Source organism: Neovison vison, chromosome 6 (genome assembly GCF_020171115.1).
Source record: "Neovison vison isolate M4711 chromosome 6, ASM_NN_V1, whole genome shotgun sequence".
Taxonomy (NCBI): domain Eukaryota; kingdom Metazoa; phylum Chordata; class Mammalia; order Carnivora; family Mustelidae; genus Neogale; species Neogale vison.
Window position 1 is genome coordinate 42,086,053 of NC_058096.1, and position 21,006 is coordinate 42,107,058.

Genomic DNA, 21,006 nt, shown 5'->3' on the forward strand with positions numbered 1-21,006 from the left:
CCCTTCCTTTCCCTGTTCTTTGGCTTGGTTGTCTTTTAGTTCAATATTTGGGTTTTGGTTCAATACAACCAAGGGGGGTATCCCATTTCAGGTAACATACTTAAAAGCTGAATCTGTAAGGGAGGAAAATCATTCTTTCTTCACCCTTCTAAATTCTTGGCCGAGATCCCTCTGTAATAAAAACAAAATAAACAAATAAAAACATAGATTAACAGGAGAGGGGAAAAAAGCTTACTAACATATATACCTCCTTCACACTTGCAGAACACTCAGGAAAACTGAGCAACTCCCTGAAACAGCCCAAGCCACTATATTAAATACCAGCTTCAACTAAAAACAAAGGAAGATGTTGGGAGGGAAGCAGAAGCCAATTGTGGCGGGTTGTCATGCAAAGCATAGTAAACAAGGATAAAGTTGTTATGCAGATTTAAGTCTTTGCCTTCTTGATGTGAGCAAAACCCCTGCGTCCCGCCAGGGGGTCGCAACGTAAATGAAAGAAAGAGAGCGAGAGAGAGACAGATATGATGTAACTCACTTTATCTTTATTGGGACGAGGTCCACACCACAATCGTCGCGGTTTGGCAGCTCATCAAGTTGTCACGATAAAGGAGACGTCGCCTCACAATCTAGACAGAGAGGTCACCGCAGAAGTTGAGACTGGGAACCAGCGAGTGGTTGGCAATGAGACTGTCGGGGCGTCGGTAACACCGGCGATGATGTTCTCCCGACAGGGAACTCACTTCGCTCAGTCCAACCCGATGCCTCTTTTTATGTACTGTGCTAAGTCTCCTTCATAAACATATTACATCACTTGTTTTTCTCATGCTTATACATCAAAACACACATAAACACGAAAACATGTTTTTGCAACATTTTTGCAATATCATTTCACTGGTCAAAATATTTGCAGCTTATTGCTCTACGTTCATCTTTATCACTACACACACATTTGTCTTATCACTATACACACATTGGTCTAGGCTTACTTGCTATGCTTGTTTATCTGCTATAAATGTTTTTTACTTGTTTATGTTTAGTTGGAGTAGGGGAGGCTTACTCCGTTTTTATTTATTTATTTATTGCATTTATTAATTAAAGGTTCACACTCACTACACTTCTCCACTGAAAGTTTCTAAAGATTTAGTTATCCTCTTCTTGGTGATACAGAAAACAAAACAAAATAAAACACAACAAACTCTTAGAAATGGAGATTTATTTTATAAATCTAAGGGTAACCTCTACTAGGTTTTCAAAAGTTCTCCTGTATCTGTCATTTCTCAAAAATAACCAGGTCAAAATAATCCTTATGCCAAAAAGTCATATTTTAGTGTTGCAATTTATGATCCTTTCAAGTCAAACTGTAATTTTTCTACATTCTGATTTTAACTGCTAATTAGCTCTGCAACTGACCTCCCACAAATTCAACATGACATGCTATGTGTTGAATTGTGTCCCCAAAAATGATAAGTTGAAGTCTTAATTCTTTGTACCTCTGAATGAGAACTATGTGGGAATAGAATTGTTGCTGGTGTATTCAAGTTAAGATATTTGATGAGAGTATTCAATTAGGTGAGCTATAATCCAATATGCTTGGTGTCCTTATCAGAAGAGGAGTGAAGACACAAAGACATACAGAGAGAAGACCATGTGACAACAGAGACCAACTTTGGAACAATGCATCCGCAAGCCAAGAAACTCTAGGGATTGATAGTTACCACCCAAAGCTAGGAATAGGTAAGGAAGTACTATGCCTCAGAGCTAGTAGAGAAGCATGACCATGCCTACACCTTAATTTTGAACTTCTAGCCCCTAGAACGAGTTAATGAATGTCTGTTGTTGTAAACCACCCAGCTTATGGTAATTAGTTAACGGGCAGCCCTAAGAAACTAATCCATACCAAGAGGTCCATAAACTTGCCTCAAAGTATCACATTACTGTTTATAAAAAGAATATTCATGGGACACCTGGATGGCTCAGTCAGTTAAGTGTCTCCCTTTAGCTCAGATCATGATCCCAGGGTCATGAGATCCAGCTCCATATGGGGCTCCCTGCTCAACCCAGAGCCTGCTTTTCCATCTGCCTTCTGCTCCTCTTGCTGTGCTTTCTCTGTCTCAATCTCTCTCTCTCTCTCTGACAAATAAATGAAACCTTAAAAAAAAAAAGAATATTCATTATAGAGAAAATTAAAAAGGAATAAAACTATTTGATTCATAAGACCTATAGTAAAGCAAATTCTCTAAAATATGGCTGTAAGAAAAATTTTAAGCATCATTAACACGTGCCTTTTTCATGTAAGGAAAAAGACAAAATAGAAGCTATAGCATTCATAATACAATATATTTTATGATACCCTTTTTAGCTGGGCTCACATTTTGTCTAACATAATACAAATCATGGGACAAATAATTTTTTAAAAACTGAAATCATTTGTTGTTTATGAGATGCTAGTTTTTAATCAGGACCTTTAATTGAATATTTTCTCCTCCCACACACACACAAAATTATGCATCTGTGACAATAAAATCACAGCAGTTTGTTATATTATGAAAATGTGTTTGTTAATCAAAGAAAACATCAAGTTAATGTATTGTGTTGTGTTAATGTTTAGCTAATGGATACATTTTGTATTATGTGAGCATCTGCTGTGAGATTTTTGTTAAAGAACTTTCTCAAAGAATTGCTGATTAAAATTAAATCTACTGGATGTCAGTAGTTTCATGCAAATATCTTACAGGAAAAGGTATACTTGCTAAAATCTAAATCCTTCCTTTGATTAGCTCAATAAAATGAATGACTTTCTGGCAAAGCTTTGAGTCACACACATTTTGACAGACATGTGTAAGTACACATAAAAACTAGTTTTTAAGAAATGGTTACAATAAATGACCTGATTCATTTCCTAAATAATAATTAAAGTTAACACTAGATTTTTGACAGTAAAATATGCCTCCTGATAATCCCTCATATTTGCATGAGGTTTAACAGACCACCAACTGCTTTTGTATAAATTACCTCAACATTGTCACTAATATGGGAGGCAATGGATGTTCTTTTTTATGGCTGATAAAATTGCATTAGAAGAGTAATGTGACTTTTTCTGAGTAGTTTAACTAGTGAGAGAGATTTCATACTCTATTGCCAGTGCTCTTTTCATTTCTGCATACATCGCTGTCAACCTATGATCGTCTTACACTCCAATATGCTGCTATCTGAACAAAATGCACTCTCATTTTTTCACTCTGTTTCCCCAATCACACTTTTTCTTCAGAGACATTTAAAAGACATTTTTCGTTCGATTACTGTTCCATTGTTTCACTTGTTCCACTGGGTAAATCCCGTACCTAAATATTCACAAAGTCTTTAACCTGGATAAACTGTTGTATCCTATTCTATCATCGGATCTGGATAACTAATCACGGAGACAAAATTATACAATTTTGAAATCAGAATCTCTGATTTTTTTTTTTAAGATTTTATTTATTTATCTGACAGACAGAAATCACAAGTAGGCAGAGAGGCAGGCAGAGAGAGAGGAGGAAGCAAGCTCTCCACAGAGCAGAGAACCAGATGCGGGGCTTGATCCCAGGACCCTGGGATCATGAGCTGAGCTGAAGGCAAGAGGCTTTAACCCACTGAGCCACCCACGTGCCCCAGAATCTCTGATTTTTAATCTCGGTTTTAACTGTGTGTCACTTGGCAATTCTTTTGGGTTGGCCCAATCTCACACTTCTTCCAGAGTTTCTCCTTTTTAAAACTTAGCCGTCTTAAGGAGCTCTTTTGAATGTATTTATTTTGTTTGGTTTGATGAGAAATGGGAGTGGGAAATAGAGCTAGTTTATCTTTTTCTTTTTTTTTCAAGACTTTATTTATGTGTTTGAGAGATAGAAAGAGAGAAATCATGGGTAGGGGGACAGGCAGAGGGAGAAGACTCTCTGATGACTGGTAAGCCTGACGCGGGGCTTGATCTCAGAACCCAAGATCATGATCATAAGCCTAAGGCAGACACTTAACAGACTGAGTCACCCGGGTACCCCATCTTTTTTCCTTTTTTGAGGTATAACTTACGTATGGTAAGAAGCACAGATCTTAAGAATCCAGTTCAATGAATTTTGACAACTTATATGTATATGTACCAATAAACAAAATACAAAGCCTTTCTATTCTTCAGAAGTTTCCATTATATTCTTTTCTAGTAAACATCTGCCTTCCAGACATTGATTGAAATGAGTTCAGGAGAAAAATGAAAGAGATATTATTTGAGACAGCAAGTTTACACAACTATTTCATTAATGACATTATGATTTCAATTGGGCAGTCAATGGAGAAGAATGTATATTCAAGATAATATATTTTAGATGGACAAAATAACTGCATATAGCTGAGAATGACCATTAAAGAGAGGGATGTTGGTGCAGAAAATAATGGCAATAATTGAAAAACTGATATATTTTAGAAGGCAAAAGGATGAGATCTAGTACATATATGAAGAGACAAGCTTAGGTAGGATACAAACATTAGCTTCACTGTAGCAAGATGTTAAACAAAGTATATGGATATGAGAATAGATAGAATTAAGTGGGTAGATCTGTCAAAAAAAAAAAAAGAGCATGTGGTGGTTTTTGGTTTTGTTTTTCCTGATTTTTAATAATGACTTTTAATAACAAAGTCAGAAGCATTACTATCAGCTGAAAAATGAGATAGAGAGGGAATTATTTGGCACTTGAAAACATAAGAAAAGAGATGGAAAGAGTCTCGTTGTATAGGGGAGTAAATGTAACAGAGAAATTGTTCAGGTTACAGTTAAGACTCATTTTGTGTTAAGGGTCATGAATTTTTTTTAAGATTTTATTAATTTATTTATTTAGAGAGAAAGAGAGAGAAAGTATCATCAGGGGAAGTGGCAGAGGGAGAAGCAGCTCCCCACTGAGCAGTGGGATGGATATGGGGCTTGATCCCAGGACCCCAAGATCATGACCTTAGCCAAAGGCAGACACTTAACCAACTGAGCCCCCCAGGGTCATGAATTTAAGGAAAATACACAAGAATGGTTGTAAGTTTTCCTCCAACACTGCTCATTGAGCTGGACAGATAATGGGACAATATAAACAAAGAGTTTTGTGTAATTAGCTTTGATATTTTCCAGGTGGGCATCATAAAGAGCAAAGAGGCCAGAGAACTGAGAAACTGAGACAAAAGGTTGATTACCAGAACATACCATTGACCTAAATTGGATAAAAACAAAATGAGAATGTTATGTGAATGAGGGAAAGTAAGATGATGGTTGAATCAATGCATGGTTACATCTTTTAAATGCTTTTAAATAATCAGGTTGTGTGTGTGTATGTGTTCATGTTTGTATTTTTATTGCAACTAAATGCATCATTTTCCAAACATCAGAGGGTGCCTGCTAAGTGACATAATTCAGAAATTTTGGACAAACCCATCAATCTTATTCTTATTTATTATATATTTTCAAATAGATTAGACTTTTTGCTGTTTAGGCTAAGGTACGCCAATCTTAACCTACGATAAATTTTCTTGATCATCTGTCTTTCTCTGAATTTCTATCTTTTCATTTGTGTCTTTCATAAGTGGAATAACAGCTGTGCTGTGATTTGTTCGTATTAAGATTTTGTTTGTTACTTTGTTTTTAACAACACAGTCAAAAGATAAGTTCTTAAAAATATACCTCTTCAGGTAAGCATAAACAAAAATAGTTTATCCCCCTAATATAAAAATCTTCATTTTTAAAATTTAATTTACATTAAAAGGAGCTTTTAAAAAGGTCAAAGTGTAGGCAGTGGCTAATTCTAGGTGAATATGTTGAATCATCCCAAGCATTGAATATAACTGATCACTCATTTTTTTTTTTTTTTAAGATTTTATTTATTTATATGACACAGAGAGAGAGAGAGAGAGAGATCATAAATAAGCAAAGAGGCAGGCAGAGAAAGAGGGAGAAGCAGGCTCCCTGATAAGCAGGAAGCCTGATGTGGGGTTCCATCCCAGGACCCTGAGACCATGACTTGAGCCAAAGGCAGAGGCTTAACTCACTGAGCCACCCAATCAGTCATTGTTCTTGAAATACCTCCTTCTCATGCTTCTTGATCCTTCTCTTACTTTGATGCCCCCTACTTTCTCACAGTGCTCCTTTGCTTGAAAGCTCACTTAGTATTTGCTCTCTGCTTTATTCTTACTCACTTTATGGGTGATTCATCCATTCTCGTGGTTTTAAATACAATTTATATTAAGATTTATAAATTTACTTCTCTGACCCAAATCTCTTCCTATGAACTCCAGATTCATATATCTAACATCTCACTCAACATTTTCACTTAGATAGCTAATAAATGATTCAAACTTAACATATCCAGAACCATGTGTTTTATTTCCCCTCTCAGAATTAAAAGCTTATTTCTGTTAATGACACCTTCGCACCTCCAGGTAACGCTCTGAACATCCTGGAGGTGTCGATCATGTTGCTTTAATCTACCAGTATTTTCTGTTAGATCCACTGTCAAAATATAATCATAATACAATTACATCATCTGAATCCAGCATTAGCGCCTGTTTTTCAGCACCAGAATTCATATGTGGAAGTCCTATGTATCAATCCCAACTTGATGGGATTGGTACATAGGACATTTGGAGCTAATTAGGTCATGAGAGTAGAGCCTCACAAACGGGATTAGTCATTTTATAGTCACCACAGAGCTCCCTTGACCTTTCTGCCCTGTGAGGAGACATAAAAATAGTCTGCAATCTGAAAGGATACCGCCCAAACATGCTGGCACACTGATCTCAAAATTCCAGCCCCTAGAACTGTGAAAAATAAATTTCTGTTGCTTTTAATCTACCCAGTCAGTGCTTTTTGTTTCTGTTTTTGACAGAGACAGAGTGCAAGCGTGGTGGGGAAGGGCAGAGAAAGAAGGAGAGAGAGAATCTCAAGTAGGCAGAGCCAGGACAATAGCCCTAGGTGGGGATTGATCACATGACCCTGAGATCATGACTTGAGCCAAAATCAAGAGTCAGAGGCTTCACTGCCTGAGCCACCCAGGTGCCCCAGTGGTTTTTTATTATAGTGGCCCATAGGGACTAAGAAAGTGTTCCCAGCTTTCTATAATTATTTACCTGGATTATTGCTATGGCCTTCTGGATGGCCTTCCTGTTTTTGCTCCTCTAGAGTTTATTGTAATAATCAATGTAATCCTTTTAAAACATAAATCTGATCATATCACTACTCTGTTGAAAGCTTTTATTAGCTTCCTTCTCACTTAGAATGGGAACGGAAGTCCTTCCCAGGACTCCAAGCTCTATAAGGCTTGGTCCTGCTGTCTCCCTGACCTCATCATGTCATCCCCAGCTGCTCTCCATGCGAATCCTCCTGTTCCTCAAACACTCCAAGTATGATTCCACCTTAAGGCCCTGGGCACTTGCTGCTCTCTTCCTGGGATTTTTTTCCTTAGGATATTCACATTCTTAACTCCAGACTTCATACAGGTTTCTGTTCAAATGTCATTTTTCTGGAAAAGCCCTCCCTGAAAAAAACATTACCAACCCCTTCTCAGATACTCCTCCTCTGAAATTTACTTAAATGCATTGCACTCAAATAGTCTTATCAAGTATTAAACTCTCAGTTCATTGCTAAGAGAGGAGGTAACTAGCACTGTGGTCCATGGGGCTAATTTGAACTTGGTCTTGAATTAGATATAGATTGTGGTACAGAGTAGGCTTCTGATTCAGAAATTTGAGTCTGACAATAGTCAGCGATCAAAGCCCAGAAACAGGTAGGTAGGCAGCGGTAGTTCTGGGTGATCTCAGTAATATGAATATTCAAATTATTAGCCAGGGTCCAAGGACACTGGTGCCACATTAGCTGGACCACCTGAACACAAGACCACCATAACCTAGCCAAACAGCCCAGCCAAGGAGCTAATCATTCAGTGAAACTCGCATTTTCATGAAGGTACTAAAATGCTAATCATGGTGCAGACAAGACCCAGATTGTAAAAATACTGTGAAAATTAGGTTATGGCTGTACATCTGAATAAACCTATGAGCTCAGTGTTCCACCGTGGCATATAGGGCGTTGAACTGACAATAGTATGACACATTTCAGGCCTCATAGGGCAGGATATTTGAAATCCACTATAAACTGCTAATGTTGGTCAGGATTATCTGAGCCTGTCAAAGCAGTGTCTGTAAAACAGAGACTTAGGATAGTCCTGGACTCACTTAAAATCCCTCTTTATTTCAGCAAGTTTAACTTTTGGGGGGAAGGGACTATAAATTATGCCTAATATGATATAATGAGTACACAAGAGCAATAATAAAATACATGGAGATTAAGGGCAGACACAGTATATTTAATTCCCCTACAATGTCTACTTTGATTATATTACTGCTAGGCACTTAGAATCCATACCATAATGTGTTGAATCAAGGTACGATATTTACTTTAATATTTACCTGAAAACTATTTTAAGCAAAGATATTAACCAAAAATGTAAAAAAAAAAAAGAAAGATATTTGAGTAGTTACAAATGAAACTTTACCATATCAAAAATAATCTCAAGTTACATTAAAAAATCAATATTAACTGGAAAAGAATTTAATGCATGTGGCAGACAAATAACACTATTAATCTTTTATGAAAACATACAAATCTTTCAGATGAAAACATAAGCCCCTACAGAAAAGTGTGCAAAAGGCATTAAAAGAAAATTCACAAAAGAATAAATGTAAAGGACCCATGAACATATGAATGTTTTTAGCTTCATTAACAAAAAAAGTAGGATAATGTGAAAAAAAAATTTTTTGCATCTAAAACTAATGATGTCCTAAGGTGGCTACAATTCGGATAATTTCACTCTCTGCCCCAGTGGAGTAACTGATATAACTTCTTAAAATTTCCTTGACAAAATATTCAAGAGACTGAAATATGTTTATAATAATTGACTCAACAATGGTACTTATAATATTTTAACCTAGAAAACAGGAAAGCCTTGACTTATGTATTTTTAGAGATAGTTTTGTTATTTGCAATAAGGAAAATTTATAATAAGGAAATCCACAACTTTTTGAAATTTTAAATAGAGTAAAATTTTTCTAGCTCTGGCATTGTGTCTAGTCATTAATAGCATGCTTTTAATAATAACAAATAACAATAATAGCCAATAACAGCTAATAATAATTTTTAAATTGTATTGGATATGTTATAGAAAAAGAAAAAAAAAGACACCATATACATTGTATTAGCTTCTTCAAAAATAATTTACACATGTACAAAAGAACACAAAGGTAAATTAAATTGTGGATGATAGTTAAACTTTTAGGTGGTAGGAATACTGTGTGTTTCTTTCATACTTTTCTCAATTTTTTACCTTTCCAATGAACTTTTTCTACTCTGGCAAAAAAAAAAAAAAAAAAAAGATAAAGCTTTGAAGAAAGAAAAAAAAGAGCCTCAAGGAACAGAGAAAACAAACATCACGTTATCCTATAACATTTCCTATTGTCAACAATAGGAGAAAAAAAAAATCAATCGTATCAAGCTGTTGCTATAAGCCATAATGGCTGACTCAACGTCTAGCTTAATTATTTTAACAAAAAGATTACTCTGAAAAAGTGCAAGACCTTCAAAACACTAGTCATGAGTAAGTTATGCTGTTGTATTCTCTATGTGGAAAACCTGCAGAATGGTGTTAAGATTTGAGGAAAATCTCAGTTACAATTATCTAGACTTTTAATTGCCCATTCTGCTTTTTCTCAAATATTCAGGATTCACAGATTGGATAAAGGTTATGAATTATATTTTGGTCAGTATATAAAACATTTTTTTTCTGTAAAGTCATTGTACTCTGTATGGCTATTATTGGCCTTGTATCAGTCACAGGCCCACTGAGTGATGCAGCAAATACAGAATCAAGACACTTGGGACAAGTTTAGGGGATTCTTATGCACAATCACCTTCTAAAGAGAACAGTGAGTTTACATTATTCTCATGTAGGCATTGTCAAGTTCATTGTTTTTCTATTGAAAAAAACCAGAGACGTTTGTTATTTTAAACCTTTATATTTTACTTAAATTTGTCCATGGTCACTTATGTATAGTGTGAGTAACATTTAAAGAGGTAAAACACAGTGATTTTTATTTTTTTATTTTTTTTTAAAGATTTTACTTATTTATTTGACAGAGAGAGATCACAAGTTAGGCAGAGAGGCAGGCAGAGAGAGAGGAAGGGAAGCAGGCTCCCTGCTGAGCAGAGAGCCCGATGCGGGACTCGATCCCAGGACCCTGAGATCATGACCTGAGCCAAACGCAGCAGCTTAACCCACTGAGCCACCCAGGTGCCCCACAATGATTTTTAGATGTTATATTATCTGATATCATTAGTCCAAAATTTGATCAATCTAAATTGATCAATCTAAATATTTGGATATACAAATATTTGGATATATCCAAATATTTAGATTGGAGATATATATATATATATATATTATATATATATAATATATATATATATTCCACAAATTACTTGCTATCAAGGACTTTTAAACCCAAAACAGAACAAGCTAAACTCACCAACAGAAATATTGTCTTCATAATTTTTGTACCTTAAAATATTGTTTAAAAACATAAGGTTGTAAACATCAGTGAAATTGATTTTACTCCATTGTATATTTAATTAGCTTTAAATTAATGTCTACATGTCAATTTTATAAATAAAAGAGCACAGTTCTTTAAGCCTATTTGCTTGACAAAAGAATTCTCAATAAAATTGCATTAAGTATCGATTACCTTAACACTTTTACAAATATGAAAATTAAATTTGATTCCATTTACAAAAAAAATTTATGTGAATTTTCTGCATTGTGTATCAAATTGAGTATATAAGTCACACTACTCAAGTGTTTCTGCTACAAATTTATCCTTCTTTAAATGTGACCAAGTTAATCTTCCTAAGCATAGCCCTAAATAATCACTTTATGCCTTATGTTCCTTTACTGGTTTTCCATTACTGCTACATTCTGCACCAAGAATACTCCTGGGATATTCATCATGTTCAACCACACACATCCTACTTAACATTTTCAATCTTCTTTCCCAAGGCTTCTTTATTTTCATTTTTCCCTCCCACCAAAATAGGCTACTGTTTTTACCTAGAACATATGCCATATTCCCTTATCTTTTATTTCTTTGCCTATACTTTCCTTCTATTTTTATACCATAATTTCTCCACTTTTATTGCTGACATATTTTCCATCCTTCAAAAGTTCAAAATCTCTCCACATGCCTTTAAACTTCACTTTATTTTTCTCATTATGAATTGCATTGATTACTCTCCTATGTCACTGGCACATTCTACAATTTGCTTTTGTGATACAGATGTTTATATTTGTCTCATTTTTCTATAATCTGCAGAACTAGTGGAGTACTTTGCTCAATAAATATTTGCTGAATTGAGGAGCAAGGATAATTAAATGGATGGTATAAGGAAGAAATGACAGATATAAATGGGTACAGCATAAATATCACTGAATGAAATGGGGGAGAACATACAGTTGGACTACAGAGGATGTGGCCATTATGTAATCCAGGAAAATCACATCCAATTTTAGTTACAGTCCTAGTTTTTTACTAAGAGTATGTTCTACTAGGGCAGAGAAGGATAATGTTTTACCCATCTCTGATTCATTTTCTAGCATTATTAACAAATTACTACTATTTATATTCATTGGTGGACTCACACTGAGCTTTCCCCAATATATTCAGGAACACACTAAGGATTCATTGGCTTTTTAAAAAATATATATTTTTTTATAAACATATAATGTATTATTATCCCCAGGGGTACAGGTCTGTGAATCGCCAGGTTTACACACTTCACAGCACTCACCATAACACATACCTTCCCCAGTGTCCATAACCCCACCACCCTCTCCCTACCATCCTCCCTCTGGCAACCCTCAGTTTGTTTTGTGAGATTAAGAGTCTCTTATGGTTTGTCTCGCTCCTGATCCCATCTTGTTTCATTCATTATTTTCCTACCCCCCAATCCACACATGTTGCATCTCCACTTCCTCGTATCAGGGAGATCATATGATAGTTGTCTTTCTCCAATTGACTTATTTCGCTAAGCCTAATACCCTCTAGTTCCATCCACATTGTCGCAAATGGCAAGATTTCATTTCTTTTGATGGCTGCATAGTATTCCATTGTGTGTGTGTGTGTATACACACACACACACACACACACACTATATATATATACACACATATATGTATATATACATATACATATAGATATGGTATATATATATACCACATCTACTTTATCCATTCAACTGTTGATGGACACCTAGGTTCTTTCCATAGTTTGGCTATTGTGGACATTGCTTCTATAAACATTCAGGTGCACGTGTTCCTTCAGATCACTATGTTTGTATCTTTAGGGTAAATACCCAATAGTGCAATTGCTGAGTCATAGGGTGGCTCTATTTTCAAATTTTTGAGGAACCTACATGCTGTTTTCCAGAGTGGTTGCATCAGCTTGCATTCCTACCAACAATTTAGGAAGGTTCCCCTTTCTCTGCATCCTCGCCAGCATCTGTCATTTCCTGACTTGTTAATTTTAGCCATTCTGACTGGTATGAGGTGGTATCTCATTGTGGTTTTGATTTGTATTTCCCTGATGCCGAGTGATGTGGAGCACTCTTTTATGGGTCTGTTGGCCATCTGGATGTCTTCTTTGCAGAAATGTCTGTTCATGTCCTCTGTGCATTTCTTGATTGGATTATTTGTTCTTTGGGTGTTGAGTTTGCTAAGCTCTTTATAGATTTTGGACACTAGCCCGTTATTGGATATGTCATTTGCAACTATCTTCTCCCATTCTTTCAGTTGTCTTTTGGTTTTGTTGACTGTTTCCTTTGCTGTGCAAAAGATTTTGATCTTGATGAAGTCCCAATAGTTCATTTTTGCCCTTGCTTCCCTTGCCTTTGGTGATGTTTCTAGGAAGAAGTTGCTGCAGCTGAGGTCAAAGAGGTTGCTGCCTGTGCTCTCCTCAAGGATTTTGATGGATTCCTTTCTCACATCGAGGTCGTTCATCCATTTTGAGTCTTTTTTCATGTGGGGTGTAAGGGAATGGTCCAGTTTCATTTTTCTGCATGTGGCTGTCCAATTTTCCTAACACCATTTGTTGAAGAGGTTGTCTTTTTTCCATTGGACATTCTTTCCTTCTTTGTCAGAGATTAGTTGACCATAGAGTTGAGGGTCTATTTCTGGGCTCTCTATTCTGTTCCACTGATCCATGTGTCTGTTTTTGTGCCAGTACCATACAGTCTTGATGATGACAGCTTTGTAATAGAGTTTGAAGTCTGGAATTGTGATTCCACCAACTCTGGCTTTCTTTTTCAATAGTCCTTTGGCTATTCAAGGTCTTTTCTGGTTCCATATAAATTTTAGAATTTTTTGTTCCATTTTAATGGAATTTAGAAGTTATGATTTTAAATGTTCAAAACCATATAATCTATATTATTTTGAGAACTAAACTGCTTCCCTCCCCCCAATCCCAGGGCAGTTTTACATTCATAGCAACAGTTCGTGGAAGGTATAGAGATTTCTCATATACCCCCAGATCCCACAAAAAAATGGCCTTCCACATTATCAACATCCCCCACCAGAGTGGTACATTTATTATAATCAATGAACCTACACTGACACATCAGCCCAAAATCCAGTCTGCATTACTGTTCACTATTGGTGCTGTACGTTTCATGGGTTTTGCTGAATGTATAATGACATGTATATACCATATGGTAACATACAGAGTAGTTTCACTGCCCTAAAAAATCCTTGGGTTCCACCTATTCAACCCTGTCTCTCCTCTAACTCCAGGCAACCACTGATCTTTTTACTGTTTCCACAGTTTTGCCTTTTCTAAAATGTTATATAGTTGAAATCTTGCACCATATAGTCTTTTCAGATTGGTTTCTTACAATTAGTAATATGCATATAACAACCCTCCATGTTCTCTTCAACGTTTGATAGCTCTTCTTTTTAGTGTTTAATAATATTCCAGGGTCTGGATGCCACAGTTTATTTATCCACTCATCTACCAAAGGACATCTTGGTTGCTTCCAAATTTTGGAAACTGTGAATAAAGCTGACATAAACATCTGTGTATAAGTTTTCATAAATTTTCAACTTTTTTGAGTAGATATCAAGGAACATGATTGCTGGTTTGTATCGTAAGAGTGAGTTTAGTTTAAGAAGAAACTGTTAGGGACGCCTGGGTGGCTCAGTTGGTTGGACGACTGCCTTCGGCTCAGGGCGTGATCCTGGAGTGCCAGGATCGAGTCCCACATCAGGCTCCCAGCTCCATGGGGAGTCTGCTTCGCTCTCTGACCTTCTCCTCGCTCATGCTCTCTCTCACTGTCTCTCTCTCTCAAATAAATAAATAAAATCTTTAAAAAAAAAAAAAAAAAAAAGAAGAAACTGTTAAACTATCTTCCAAGTGTCTGTACCATTTGCACTTCTACCAGCCATGAATGAGAGTTCTTGTTGTTCTGTATCCTGGCCTGTATTTGGTGCTGTCAGGATTTTGGCTATCTTAATCAATGCATAATGGTATCCCATTGTGGTCTAATTTGTAATTCCTTAATGACATTTAATGTGGAAATATTTTTTTTAATTATTTATTTATTTATTTGACAGACAGAGATCACAAGTAGATGGAGAGGCAGGCAGAGAGAGAAAGAGGAGGAAGCAGGCTCCCTGCTGAGCAGAGAGCCCAATGCAGGGCTCAATCCCAGGGCCCTGGGATCATGACCTGAGCTGAAGGCAGAGGCTTTAACCCACTGAGCCACCCAGGTGCCCCTAATGTGGAAATCTTTTTATATGGTTACTTGTAATCTACATATATTCTTCAGTTAGGTGTCTACTGACATCTTTGGCCCATTTTTTAATAGGGTTGTTGGTGTTTTTATTGTCATTGCTAGGACTTCTTTATATACTTCAGATAACAATTCTTTATTAAATATATCTTTTCAAATACTGTTTTTTTCCTAATCTGTGCTTTGTCTATCCACTTGACATTGTTTATTGCAGAGCAAAAATTTTTAATTTTAGGGATGCCTGGGTGGCTCAGTTGGTTAAGCGGCTGTCTTTGGCTCAGGTCATGATCTCAGGGTCCTGGGATTGAGTCCCACATTGGGCTCCTTGTTGGGCAGGGAGCCTGCTTCTCCCTCTACCTCTGCCTGCCTCTCTGTCTGCCTGTGCTTGCTCGCTCTCTCTCCCTCGGTCTCTGACAAATAAATAAATAAATAAAATCTTTAAAAAAAATTTTTTTTTTAATTTCAATGGAAGTTTAGCTAAACTTCTGCAAAATGTTATTTGATGGCAGGATACATTTAGTTTATTTTGATATTTTACTTCTTTAGTTAATTAATTTTAGGGCTAAATCTTTTTATAAGCATTTGATTATTTGATTTGATTATTCTTTTTTTAATACTTTTTTTTTAAGATTTTATTTTTTTATTTGTCAGAGAGAAAGAGAGAGGGAGCACAAGCAGGGGGAGTAGCAGGCAGAGGGAGAAGCAGGCTCCCCACTGAGCAAGTAGCCCGATGCAGGAATAGATCCCAGGACTCTGGGATCATGACCTGAGCTGAAGGCAAACACTTAACCTACTGAGCCACCCAGGCATCCCATGATTTGATTCTTCTTTTTTTTTTTTTTTTTAAAGATTTTATTTATTTATTTGACAGGGAGAGAGAGATCACAAGTAGGCACAGAGGCAGGCAGAGAGAGAAGAGAAGCAGGCTCCCTGTTGAGCAGAGAGCCCAATACGGGGCTCGATCCAAGGACCCTGAGATCATGACCCAAGTCGACGGCAGAGGCTTAACCCACTGAGCCGCTCACTCAGGCACCCCACCATGATTTGATTATTCTTAATATAAGATCTTCAAAACGACATCTTGGTTCAAATGCCCCTCTGTCAATGTCCTCACACTTTAGGGTTTAGTTGTGTCTATCTAAATTTCTTTCCACAATCTCCAGGTCTGGATCATTAGAGAACTGGAAACCTTTGGTGCCGTACTGATTAAGGCAAATAAGATAACCAAAGAGACCTCTGAAAATTATGTTGTTAGGTCACTTACCTATGATACTGAAAGACACTTCTTAAATAATTGCCAATGTGGTCTTTCTTTCTTTTTTTTTTTTTTTTTTTAAAGATTTTACTTATTTATTTGACAGAGAGAGAAAGTTCACAAGCAGGGGGAGCAGCAGGAAGAGAGAAAGAGCGAAGCATGAGCCATGCTTCTCTCAAGCATGACTCAAGTCATGAGCCAAAGGCAGTCAACCACCTGAACCACACAGATGCCCCTGTGGTCTTTCTTTTCTACTTGAATTTGGACTCAATCATTAAAGTTAAGCTTCTCAGGATTGAAAACAAAAACAAAATGTATTCTTTTTTTTTTTTTTTTTTTTTTTTTGCTTGTACCAACATAGTACCATAGACTGGGAATTTATTTGCTTGCAGTTCTGGAGGCTAGAAGTCCAAGTTGAAGATGCCAGGAGGGTTGGTTTCTTCTGGGAGGAGGATCTCTCCTCCTTGTAAATGGCTGTCTTCTTCCAGTGTCTTCACCTGGTCTTCCCTCAGTGTCTATTTCCAAATTCTCTTTTCTTTAAAAGTCACCAGTCATATTGGACTAGAGCCCACTCTAATGTCCTCATTTAACGTTCCTTCTCTAAAGACTCAGTCTCTAAAACTGTCAGTGACATTCTGAGGTAGGGAGGGACAGAACTTCAACATATGAATTGTGAGGGAATACAGTTCAGCACATAACATTTATGTACTTTTATATCTTTTCTTCTAGAAAGAGAATAGTAATCTTCTTATTTTTCTAAGCTATAATGATGAGGATTTAAGATAGGAACATGTTGCCAATCAGTAAACAAATCCTTCCTCATCTAATCATTAAGATTCATGACAGTTGGTAGTAGGTCTGTCTTGTTCATCTTTATCCTCACTGACTAGTATGTTATCTAAAATAGAGCAGGTACATAGTAAAGATCTGTGGATTAGATGAATAAATGAAAGAAATATCCATTTACTTAAGAAACTGTGATAATTGGTGCTAGGAAAAATCAAGGAAGTACTGTGTTGCTTTCAAAGAGTGTGTAATATCAAGGGAAGGATTATAACATTTGAAGTCTGAAAATAAAACCATATTGCAAACTCAAATGCCCTCAAGTGTTAGGGAAGTAATTTAAACGTGTGAAGCAGCTACAAATAAGAAAATAAGCAAAGATACAGCCTTCTAAAAAATAGAAAATCAATGCTAAACCTAATGCAAGTATACTTTTTCAAAACAACCATAACGATACTGTGCTACCAAACAAAATGTGTCTGAGGGTTTATTTAGGACCACAGGATATCAGTTCTCCATTCTTCTTTAGGATATGCAGTTGCATTATTTTATAGACTTATAAAAAGATAATTAAAAGTAAACAGCCAATGAATAGCATAGGGTCTTCAATATACATGGTATGTACTCTCCAATCTGAAAAAGCACTGTAGGCCTGATAATTCAATTTATACATCAAACCATTGCCAGACAGCAATATGATATAGGCAATCTTTAAATGTCTTTACTGGTTTAAAATATGTAATTCCATAAAAATATGTAGAATTTTTTTTATCAATTTATAGTGTATATTAACTAATAATAATAAACTTAATTTTTCCCAAGTATAGTAATATATGTGTCCTTGAATATATATGATTAGCTAATTGTATTTAGATTTTATTGAAACAATTTTTAAAATGTGTTTCTGTTGTTCTGCAGTGGCTTATAGGTTATTTACAGAGATTCTGCACAGATTCAAATCACTTTGGATTCATTCCCATGAACTAATGTTAAGTCCTTGCTTTTTCATAGCTGCTATCAATTCCCTCCCTGTTGAGCTATTCACATGTCTCAAATAAAGGAGTATATTATCAAACGTTGAATGAATTCCTCTACCAAAACATATTCTCTCATAAAAAAGAAAGTAAATGATGAGTATTTTATATTCTACATTAAGCCCAGCACTTGATTTAACCTAGAGCTATATATACATATAAATTTTCATAGACACAATTAATATGTTTCCATTTTTATAGCCCTCTCAAACTTTTCAGAAGAGGTGAAGGGCTGTTTAATCTCTTCTCTTTGATTTATGAACAGAATATACATTTCCAGAGCTTGACTTGCTGGTTCAACTGTTGGCTTTTTGTTGTTGTTGCTGTTTTGGAATCAGATATTAAATTGGGGAAGACATTTTAAGATTTTAATAAATATTACACGTTGCTGTTTAACACAAGAGGGATTTTCTCTCTCTGAAGGAATTTAGTATTCCTGAAAGGTTTCTGTAGGGCATTCTTTGAGATGCAAAATTACAAGATGCAGTCAGAAGCAATGGAAACTTCTCTAAAACGCCCAGCTGAGGACCCTGCTGAGCTAAAATGTCTCCACACGTTTTCCTGCTCATATTTAGAAGAATTGTAAATCGCTGGAAACAGCTACTTCATTTCTGTTCTCCCGCCAGTGCTTGAGTCCTAGGAGACATTCCAGGGGATATGGGCTTGATAGCTTCAGCACATCCTGCAGAGAGCTCCCCTCACAAAGCTCAGCTGAGGTGGCCACCTTTGGAAAGGACATGTTTCCAGCCGGCAAGAAGACTGCATTATCTCTTCTCCCTAGGGAGCAAGATCCCTTTTGATCAAGTTTGCAGTTACTTCAGGGTCAGAAAGGAGTACCTTGTACTAGTCTTGCTGGCTTTTTCCCAGCCTCTGAGTGGAGTCCATCAGCTTTTCCACCGGCACGTGTTTAAACCTGAGCAGCGGCATTAAGAAGGGAGGGGTCAGGAGGAGGATAAAACTTAAAGAAATCCAGGTATACATTGGTAACCAGATGTTTCAGTTGGAGAGAGCAATCCCACAATCTAGTTTGCGTTGCTGAACTACACTATCTTTCAGCACCCCAAGTTTTTGGGATCTCTCAGATTTAGGGTTCATTAACATCCCCCTTTTAGAAGCACATTTGCAGGACAACAGGAGAAGGAAGGTTTCCTGTCTGATCAGATCAGAGTACTTTGCCTCCAGAAAAATTCCATCCATGTATTAAAACAAATTTTAAACTAAAACTTTGAATTCAGTTATCTTTAAAAGGAAAAAAAAAAGACTTTATTTTATAGGTATTTTTCTAATAGTGTAAAACCATATTCTATGAAATGCTTACTTTACCTATGGAAATTTGTTATAAGTACGTGTTCAAAGGTATAATAAATCACCACACAGGGTAATAGCAAAATAGTAGGTAATTAACTTTTAATTAGCAACAAAACCCCAAAATATTAGTTTTAAACTTTAAATATGGATGTCATCACCTTTTTTGAAGAGAATTTTTCCCCCCTTTGGTGAGTACCAGAGAGTTTCTCTAGATTCCAAAATGAGATGTAGACATTACTGATGTTTGAAGATCGGCTGCAGGGAAATATTGCTGATTGTGGCCCAAAGGACAAAAGGGTGAGATTTAGGGAAGTTGATTCTTCTAATCTGTCACTAACTGAACATATAAGCAACATGGAATGCATTGTCTTGCAGTAAATTAATGCCTGTGATTTCTTTTCTTCATCCCTACTCTGAGGGAACTTTGCTTCTCCAAGTGCGGGCTACAGACCAGCAACTTCCAAACCACTCCAGAGTTTTTAGAAATGCAAGCTCAGAGTTCTGGCAACAGAATCATGAATTCAGAATCCGCATTTAACAGGTGTCCCTGTGTTTCATACATACATTAGAGAAGGCACCATGTGTAAATTAACTGCAAGGATCCTTTCTTCCATAATCCATGATTACATGGAATAAAAATCCCATATGGTGTTGATACTTCAGCATGGTTTCCGAATTTAGCTTAAAGGAAGATTCATGTCCTTGCCCTTTGCAGAACTGGAAAGCAGGTGACCACTGTGGATATTTGTATTTTTTTCATGTGAGCATATGTGTATGTTTTTTTGTGTTTTAGGCTGGAAAGAAGGAAAGTCAAAGTCACCAGGGGACGTCCAAGACAATGGAGGGATAGAGACAATATTTGTTCTCCATCTGTCTTCATCTAGTTTTGTAATTCTAACAAAGAAGGCATATAGCCAGAAGTTGAATAGCATCATTATAATTTATGATGATTTGGCCTTTGGCAACAATTCAGAGAAGAAGCACCCTTCCCATTTTCTTCAAAAAGAGCCAGGAGCAGCACCCACGGGCATCACAGAGCAACAGAAGTAACTGCTCTGCCCAGAAGACTATTCAGGGAGTCATTGTGATTAGGGGGTATGTCACTGGGAGTGAGCCTCCCTCAGATTGCCTTTAATTATTGTATGGATGTCATAGAAGAGATGAAAAATGCATAGACTGCTTGGAAACTCATAAACACATTGGGGATGCCTAGAAACAATTGCCCTATAGTCAAGATCTAAGAGTAAGCCCGTCTTTCCCTTCATACCTGCCAATGTTTTAGTAGATCATACTCCTATCCAACCAATTGCTCAAACCAGGAACTAGGCATAATGTTTGACTTCCTTCTCTCCTATTTCCATATTAGTCAATGAGTAAGGATAATCAATTAAAAATCCTAAATATTCCTTACCTCTGGGTAGAGGGAAGAGAAAGCTTCCCTCTAATCTTACTGTTATACTTCCCCACTTAGGGCAACGTCATGTCCCAGGACCAACCCTGCAACTAGCCGCCTTAAAATCTGGGCGCCTAGGTGGCTCAGTGGGTTAAGCTGCTGCCTTCAGCTCAGGTCATGATCTCAGAGTCCTGGGATCAAGTCCCGCATTGGGCTCTCTGCTCACCAGGGAGCCTGCTTCCCCCCTCTCTCTCTGCCTGCCTCTCTGCCTACTTGTGATTTCTCTCTGTCAAATAAATAAATAAAATCTTTAAATAAATAAATAAATAATTAATTAAAAAAA